Below are 10,144 nucleotides of genomic sequence, written 5' to 3' on the forward strand. Positions count from 1 at the left end.
TCAGGTTGATGGCTATCATACGAACGCATAAATTTACTCTGTAGGTAGGTAGTCTTATATGATTGGGTGTGTAATGAGAACTTTTAGTTAAACTAACATTTTAAAACATTTGTTATTATTGGATTTAATAAACATGGGTTCTTTTTTTCAAAACAAAAAACCAACGCCAAATCAACCGCCGCGCTAGGCTCGCCGCCGCCTGTGAGGTCATTGAACTGCTCATTAAATAGTATCAACTGTTTAGTAGAAGTTCATTGCTAGGTAGGTATGAACATGATATGGCATCTTGATCTTGAGGAAGTGTTCAAAAGGCAATAAACTTCTATTTAACATTTGCGCTTGACAGTATCTGAACCTGGCTTTAAGTTATAGATTAGGTGTCTTTTGCAAAAATATAAAACAGTTTTGTCAAAAGAATATTTACGTCGAAATGATCTTCACAACAATGGACGTGACTCGTGTCTGTGAGAGGATCTGCTCTCTTCATAACCTTTAACCACTTTTTTCGCACATTTTTATCTAATGGTACAGAAAAAATCAATTTTTGGGGTGTTTTTTCACTGGAGTTAGTACACATAGGAACAATACAATATTTTCTAACCATTTTGTTTGTCCACTATAAGCAAAACAAATTATTTAAAGCGAAACCGCGAGAGCGCAACGAGCCTATGTAGGTATCGGCAAGTACTGACGAAATAGCAGTGTCGCGAGATGACGTCACATGTCCGTGCGGCCGCTTCACCGGAGTTTGGCGCGAAGGCCATACTTTGACGTTTAATATCTCGGTCATTTTTGAAGATACGAAAAAAATAAAAACATATTTTTTGTCCTTGAAGTACCTAGTTTTTAAATATGCTCATAACAAAAATCATTGGTGTGACTCATTGACTCTGTAACTCGCGGTAGGCGAGAAAAGTCGATGCAGTAATTTTTTATTTGTTGTAATTTGTTTCCTTACATTATAACAACTAAATCATTATACAGGGTGTAACAGGCGGTCAATAAAAATGATTTTAGACATGATTCTGGTGCTTATGGCGTTGAAATTTTTCATCGCTTTTTTCTTGATTTTTCCGATTTTTTATGCGTTTTTTTATTTTTTTTCGGTATTATTTCATTTATACTATACAATGCAACATGAATATGAAAAAAAATCCGTCATATTACTGTTTTTCACCAAAAACAGCAATGGATTAAAACAACGTATAAATTCGCTATCAGCTGTTCGCGCGCGGCCAACGACACCGCGCCGGCGGCGGCCGGCCGCGACGCTCGACGTCACGCCGCGTACCTACGCGCGCCACACAGACACGATTACGCACACAGCTGTCAACCTCACACTCACTAGTATGCAGCGTTACTTAGTATTTGTTCTATGTTAAAAATGAAAATTACATAATTATCCCGCTCTCCGATAAAAGGTAAATTCATAAGATTTAAAATGTGTGATATCTTATTATTACACGTACAAATACATACAGAACGACAAAAAATCCTATTGATATTCTTTAGCGCTATAAAAATCTCTAATAAACAATTTAACATGTATTGTCGCTTTGTTCCATTTGTTCTTGCAAAATTCTATTCGATATTTACACGCTCATTCATACTTCATTACTTTACAAGCGCGGTGCGACTCGAAAAGTAGATGGCCGTAGTGACGCGTGACGCCGCGACCGCGCGTGGATGTTACATAGATGGGATGCGACAAAATGGATGCTAAGTAATTCTCCGGGGATTATGAATTATGATAAGTTAGTTTCTCTGATAAGAATATTAATGGATATTGATTGTTATCATTGTTATGTACCTACATTTTTTATGGTTTAATTAAATAAACGTTTCGTGTTTATTTTATTTACTTTAAGCTGATTTTATGTTATAAATATCAAAGTATTTTAAACTTACATCAATAATGTTTGTAATGTTATTTGGTATTTGAATAAAACTACAATGCAACCAGTAACAACTGTGACAAGTAAAAATAGTAATGCCACATCAATATTTTATTGAATCTAATCTCTCGCTGGGATCCTAACTCGTCGCTCGTCACCAAATCGGCGGCGCGCGCGCGGACGGCGCGGAGGGAGCGGGTGGCGCGGGCGAGGTGCGGCGCTAGTGAGCGGAGATGCGCCGGCGGCTCTCTTTGATTGATAGTTCGAGCAATTCGCTCGCGGAAGACGGAAGCTCTTCACCGGTGTCGTTCGTTATGTCCTATTCGTCGTGTCGTGTGTGAACTGTTGTTTATTATTACTTGTTATTGTTTCGGTTTTGAGTTGTTAGTGGTTTTGTTGTTATTATTTTTGTTGTTATTGTTTCCGAAGTGAAGTTGTGTTCGTAAATAGGAAGACATGTTGATGTGTTATGTATGGTGAAGCACGTGGAAGTGCACGGCGTGCTCTGCACGTGTACGTCCGGATCCAAAGGTACTCAAACTCTCGCCATACACCAGGTATTTGCGTGTTGATAGACATTGATAACAATTTGTTTTAGCACTTTCTTATTATTGGTTACATTTTGCTATTATTGTTTGATTTCACGTAAGCCAAGTAGGTACCTACCTACTTACAATTTTACTATGAGCTATTGTAACATACGGGCCTACTTACGATACCATAAACGATACATAAGATTGTTATCTAATGATAGCGTTGCATACCTACTAGTGAGCGCATAGACGTGGTGGTACGCGTACGTACCTACGACGCGTCGCGACATGTCGTCGCTCAGCGCGCCGCCGCACGGTGGATCGAAAATCGGCTGTAGAAGACATAGGATCTCGATGTCGTGAATGTTATTTTTTTTGATGGAAATGTATTCTGCTAATCATTACTGTTCTATAAAATGTCATATGTAGTTATTGTGTGCACAAATGGAAGAGTTATAATTTTTTTAAGAAAATTTTGTATGGAGCTGACATGAAAAATGAGAATATCTCTGGAATCGCAAGGTTGGCCGTTATATCCTTGCACACTGATATAGTACTATTTACTTGTGAATTTTTGACATACTTTATATCGCGGCATCACTTGCGATTTTTTTTCTAAAAATCGGCAAAATTTTCAAAAAAAAAATTTTGTTTATGATACATTTAAATGCTTAAGTATGACTAAAACAAGTGTAATTTACAATATTTTTCATGCTTAGACCAAAACGTTCTGAGAAATCCCGAAATTGTATTCCTCCTCCTCGAATGGTGCTCTCTGAACCTCGTATAATCTTTGTTTCGGGCCTCTGAAGCTTCTTCCGAAAGACTTCTAATTGGTACAATAGCATTTACTGCAATTATGTCTCCTCCGTGAATCAACCATTTGTGGACAGTTGATGACATGTAGTACCCATCATATAGTTCCACGTATTTTCAGCGGTTGTAATAGCGTATTCTTTAATTACGGCACGTCTACAAACTCTCCAGATGTGATAGCTCTCAGAATCAAAGCAAATCTGCGTATTAGGTCTTCATCTAATCCAAATACCGTACTTGTAACGACAAGATAAAAAATTGATATTAATATCAAACTGGGGATTAGACGGTGCATCTTATCAAAGTAGATATAAGCAAAACATAAAGAGTGTTCAAGATGATTCCAGCGTATTTATGACCTCTTTGGTTCCATTAAGGTTGATAACTGACGGTGATACCATATGGGTGAATCCAAAACCCTACTCACCTATGTATTACCCTCCAGTCCAGTTTAGTTTTTCGAAAGCATCTAAAGAAATTGTCATGAAGGAAAACACTGCTATGGATAACAATATCGAAGCTCTCGTTACGGATAACAAAATTGCAGCTCTCATTCCCTCAAAATGTCAGGGACATGAAATTAGTCACCAATTAATGATGACGATGATTGATGGCAAAATTTGTATAGATATGTACAAAGAAGCGAGGCCATCAAGAGTTATTGCATCCACGAAAATCCATCTTTGAATCGATCTTGGATGAGATTTTCGTGGATGCAATAACTCTTGATGGCCTTCTCCTCTAGCAGACCACTTTTTGAAGTCGAGACGATACGGTATGTGTAAAAATTATTCCATCAGATTTACGTGGGCATGAAATTATGATAATCCGAACTCATATACACCAGAAGAAACGGTTTTTGACGCAATGGCATCTAACTTATTCATTTATATGGTCTTAGCCAAACACATGTAGCAGGCCGCATTGACTTCGCTTCTTTGTACATATCTATACAAATTTTGCCATCAATCATCGTCATCATTAATTGGTGACTAATTTCATGTCCCTGACATTTTGAGGGAATGAGAGCTGCAATTTTGTTATCCGTAACGAGAGCTTCGATATTGTTATCCATAGCAGTGTTTTCCTTCATGACAATTTCTTTAGATGCTTTCGAAAAACTAAACTGGACTGGAGGGTAATACATAGGTGAGTAGGGTTTTGGATTCACCCATATGGTATCACCGTCAGCTATCAACCTTAATGGAACCAAAGAGGTCATAAATACGCTGGAATCATCTTGAACACTCTCTATGTTTTGCTTATATCTACTTTGATAAGATGCACCGTCTAATCCCCAGTTTGATATTAATATCAATTTTTTATCTTGTCGTTACAAGTACGGTATTTGGATTAGATGAAGACCTAATACGCAGATTTGCTTTGATTCTGAGAGCTATCACATCTGGAGAGTTTGTAGACGTGCCGTAATTAAAGAATACGCTATTACAACCGCTGAAAATACGTGGAACTATATGATGGGTACTACATGTCATCAACTGTCCACAAATGGTTGTTTACGGTGCGCCTAGCGAGACGACGACCATCGATTGGCCACACGGTTTCTCTTACAGTCGCTAACAATAATTGAGCACCAGCGTGCATATTATTTATATGTTCATAATGGAAATAAAGTTTTGTGAGTCTGTGTGATGCATGTAACAATATAGGATGTCTTTTTTCATAAGTATAAGTAGAAGCATCTATACGTCCACCAACTCTAATTAATAAGTTTGAATCTATGAAAGGTGATAATGATAACATTTTACACTTATGACTTAGCTGTTTATTGCTAGACAACAAATTGTATTCATTAGGAAATGATTCACGTTGAGAGATAAGGCACAATGCATAGAATGACTCACGCAACTCGGCAGGTGTTAACGCACCTAAGCGCCTATTGTTTTTGTTTTTAATATTATAATATTATATCTAGTTTAGTATTATGTGATACACCAAAATATATAGAACTGCATTCATTTAGCGATGCCTCCAATGCGGCTATCGGAGCTTGTGTTTACATGAAATCAATAGGTCATAATAATGAGGTTACTGTCCGCTTACTTTGCGCTAAGTCCAAGGTCGCGCCAGTAAAACCTACCACTATTCCTCGCCTGGAACTAAGTGCTGCACTCCTAGCTGCTAGGTTAAGCAAGTGTGTGCTAGACTCACTATCATATAGTCCTAACAGGACTATTCACTGGTCCGATTCCAGCGTTGTACTTAGCTGGATAAATAGTGACTTAAACAAATTACAAACATTTGTACGCAATCGCGTTCATGAGATAACACAACTAACTAGCCCTAACGCTTGGAGGTATGTGCCAACAGACTCAAATCCGGCTGACTTAATCTCTCGAGGCGTAAATGCAGATAAATTAATAAATATGGATATATGGTGGTTAGGTCCTAGTTATTTATATAGGCATGAATCTGAATGGCCAGTACTCAAAGTCAACGAACCGCTAATATTACCCGAAGTAAAATCTCATTCCGTAGCAATTACCACTCCACTATTAGACTTTAACAAATATTCGTCATTCAATAAACTAAACAAATTGTTTGCTTACGTTCTCAGATTTATGTATAATATTAAAAACAAAAACAATAGGCGCTTAGGTGCGTTAACACCTGCCGAGTTGCGTGAGTCATTCTATGCATTGTGCCTTATCTCTCAACGTGAATCATTTCCTAATGAATACAATTTGTTGTCTAGCAATAAACAGCTAAGTCATAAGTGTAAAATGTTATCATTATCACCTTTCATAGATTCAAACTTATTAATTAGAGTTGGTGGACGTATAGATGCTTCTACTTATACTTATGAAAAAAGACATCCTATATTGTTACATGCATCACACAGACTCACAAAACTTTATTTCCATTATGAACATATAAATAATATGCACGCTGGTGCTCAATTATTGTTAGCGACTGTAAGAGAAACCGTGTGGCCAATCGATGGTCGTCGTCTCGCTAGGCGCACCGTAAACAACTGCGTCACGTGCCGGCGCTTGCGAGGCAAAACATTGCAAACTAAAATGGGTGATTTACCTGCTTCACGTATTAATCCAGGCTTTCCATTCACATCCGTTGGTCTAGATTTTGCTGGCCCTTTCTTTATAGTCAATCGTAAGGGTCGTGGGAGTCGTATCACGAAATGTTATTTATGCCTATTTGTATGCCTACGATATAAATGCGTGCATTTAGAGGCTGTAAGTGACTTGTCGAAAGACGCCTTTATCATGACAATAAGGCGATTTGTCGCTAGAAGAGGCAAGCCAACAGAAATATATAGCGACAATGGTCGAAACTTTGTTGCTGCAGCCAAAGAATTAGGATCATTAATTAACCAAAATCAAGATTCTCTGATTGATTTTGCAAGTCAGCAAGGCATCAAATTCATGTTCATCCCAACCTACGCTCCTCATTTCGGCGGTATCTGGGAAGCCGGAATCAAATCCGCTAAATACCATTTGAAACGTATTATTGGAAATAGTCATTTAACATTTGAAGAAATTTCCACTCTGTTTGCGCAAGTGGAGGCGGTTTTGAATAGTCGTCCCTTGTGCCCACTCTCACCCAGTCCTGACGACCTCCTTCCTCTTTCCCCAGGACACTTCATCATCGGGAGACCGCTTACTGCACTACCAGCACCACCGCTGTTGGAACACAAAGAGAGCAGCCTCCAACGATACCAACGTCTAGAAAAAATCCGACAGCATTTCTGGCAACGCTGGCAAAAGGAATATGTGGCAGAACTGCAACAGCGCACAAAATGGCGTACCAGTACGTCTAAGTTGAATGTTGGTGATATGGTACTATTAGCCGAAGATAATACATCTCCCTTACAATGGCGACTTGGGCGAGTACTACGTCTGTTCCCGGGTCCTGACGGCATCGCGAGGGTAGCAGATGTCAACACCATCAGGGGCTGCGTGCGCCGTCCCTTCGTGCGGCTATGTCCTCTACCTACAGCAGAAGAACTGCAAAACTAGTTGAAAATACTTTTCAACGGGGGGAGCATGTTAAGGCTCCTGCCATAAAACTACGAAGACAATCGAGATAGAACACTGCGGACAAATTATCAACAGGCGCTTTGGTTGATTGCACAAAAATAATGTCGTCATGTCATTCTTACGCCATACGTCGAACTGTTAAAATCGTTTCCTAATAAATTATTGTTAACCGTTAAATCACTTTTATTCTGCATCATTATGTTCTGAAACACCGACTTTTGGTAGGTTATCCGACTGTCCTTTTACAAAACCTTCTTCCATCGCGCTTTATTAATACAATTAGAATAATATCCTAATCAATTTATAACACAGACTCTTTAAATATTAAATGCAAATCACCTTTCAAATCAAAACTCCGCATCACCCGCAGTCGAACAAGCGTGTCTGTCGCGACGTGACGTCAGCGCATAGCGCGCGAAGCAACACAAATTTAAAAAAGCAGTGAAACTTTATAACGCTGTAACTTCGGTAATTTTGACCCGATTTTGATAAAACAAAAACTATAATTATCAGCATAAGTACACAAATTAAATGCAGTATGTTTAATAGTCATATTTTGATGTGCTGGTGTGACTCATTTGGACAGATTTTTCGTATTTAGTACGTGTCATTTAATAATTTTTCTATTTGAATTTTAATTCATATTAAGTACCTAGTTTAAGTGTTGATTTTTTAATTTTTACCTGAAGTAATCCTTAATTTAACATGCTTATTATATACTAGCTGACCCGCGCAACTTCGCTTGCGTCACGTAAGAGAGAATGGGTCAACATTTTTCCCGTTTTTGTAACATTTTCCACTGGTACTCTGTTCCTATTAGTAGTAGCGTAATGATATATAGCCTATAACCTTCCTCGATAAATGGACTATCTAACACTGAAAGAAATTTTCAACTCGGACCAGTGGTTCCTGAGATTAGCGCGTTCAAACAAACAAACAATCAAAAAAACAAACAAATTCTTCAGCTTTATAATATTAGTATGTAGTAACCTGTGAAGCAATCTTTTCCTTACGCCAACTTCAGGAAAAGAGCCGTGAGCAGGGTCAGCCAATGCTTCTGGCTTTTGTTGACCTAGAAAAAGCTTTTGACAGTGTTCCTCGTGAAGCGTTATGGGAAATATTACTAAAAATAGGATGCCCAGAAAAATTTGTAAGACTAATACGACTCTTTCATGACAACATGAGTTGCTGCGTAGCGGTCAACGGCAACCAAACAGAGTATTTTCGGGGTCACCTGTGGCGTTAAACAAGGCTGTGTTCTTGCGCCTACTCTGTTTGCACTTTACTTTGCGGTGGTAGTCCGAGATTGCATAGCATAGCATTGCGAACGGTCGGGAAGCTATTTAATTTGGACAGACTACGGGCTCGCACTAAGGTTTCTTATGACTTAGTCACAGAAATTATGTACGCCGATGACTTGTGTTTTGTAACGGACTCCCCAACGTCTCTACAAACATTAATGACCAGTCTCGACCAGGCATGTGGAAGATTTGGGCTTAGGATCAATGCGAAGAAGACAGAAGTGATGGCCACAGGTTCTTACCACGGACCTTTACAGATCTGTCTTGGTCAAGATGTCCTTCAATCTGTAGACAAATTTAAGTACTTAGGCAGCACACTCACAGCGAAGTGTGACCTGGATGCTGAAATAAACGCACGAATTGGTGCTGCATCGGCAACTTTCGGCAAACTACGCCACAAGGTGTTCCAGTCACACGATCTTAAGATCAGTACCAAAATCTCTGTCTATCGAGCTATAGTCCTGCCTAATCTCTTGTACTCATCAGAAGCTTGGTGCATGTACCGAAAACACATACGCGCTCTCGACCGGTTCCATATGCAATGCCTTCGGAACATAATGGGTATTCAGTGGTCTGATCGCATCAGAAACACAGAAGTTTTGCGACGCGCTAACACCTGCGGTATCGAAGCGTATCTGATGCGACGACAGCTGCGTTGGTGCGGTCATGTGTTTCGAATGCCCGAAGCAAGGGTTGCTAAGCGCATCTTTTACAGTGAGCTTAAAGAAGGCCAGCGCAAGCAAGGCGGACAGCTCTTGCGATACAAAGATGGGCTAAAAAGGCACATGAAAAGATGTGATATCGACCCTTCTAGTTGGGAGTCGCTGGCTGGTAACCGGTCGGAATGGAGGTCTCTCGTTAAGCGGAAAACCTACGCTTTCGAGGACCAACGAAAGGAGAACCTTGATCGAACAAGAGACGCACTAAAAGCCAGACCACCCATGGCTATAACTTATAACTACTGCGGTGGAGTCCTGACGTGTCCACGTTGTGACCGCACATTCGTAGCCAAGATTGGTTACGCCAGTCACCTCCGAGCTCATCAAAGAGAGGATGAACGTGGAGCTCCGCAGTAACGAGCAAAGTCCACAATAATTGCAGTCGCTGTCGCCGAAATCGGCTAGGACCAATATAATATAATATATATATATTAGTATAGATTTAATGGCATAATGACATAAAACATTTTTTTTCACATAACTTAATTATTGCTTGTTTCATTTTACACCAATGAAGCAAATAAAATTGTAAGTAATACATTTCAGTAAAAAACAGAAAATTTTAATATATTATGTTTGTGTAAGTTTCGGTTTCGGCCGAAACTGAGATCAGAACCGAAAGTTCGGTTTCGGTTTCGGTTTAAAAATCAGTTTCGGTCGGACTCTACTTTTCGAAGTTATGTGTGTAATAGGAATAATTGTCGCATGCTCCAACGGTGAAGGAAAACATCGTGAGGAAACCTTGCATGCCTAAAATTTGTTTAATACATTTATTGAGGGCATGCAAAGTTCCCAACCCGCACTTGGCCAGCGTGGTGGACTCAAGGCCTAACCCCTTCCTCATTACGGTTAAATTTATTA

At 39.4% G+C, this 10,144-nt stretch overlaps 1 pseudogene; it reads left to right on the forward strand.

Moving 5' to 3' along the window:
- Nucleotides 1–6,489: 6,489 nt before the first annotated feature.
- On the forward strand, nt 6,490–9,640 carry LOC142985965 (uncharacterized; annotated as a pseudogene).
- Nucleotides 9,641–10,144: the final 504 nt, after the last annotated feature.

This window comes from Anticarsia gemmatalis, chromosome W (genome assembly GCF_050436995.1).
Source record: "Anticarsia gemmatalis isolate Benzon Research Colony breed Stoneville strain chromosome W, ilAntGemm2 primary, whole genome shotgun sequence".
NCBI classification, from domain to species: domain Eukaryota; kingdom Metazoa; phylum Arthropoda; class Insecta; order Lepidoptera; family Erebidae; genus Anticarsia; species Anticarsia gemmatalis.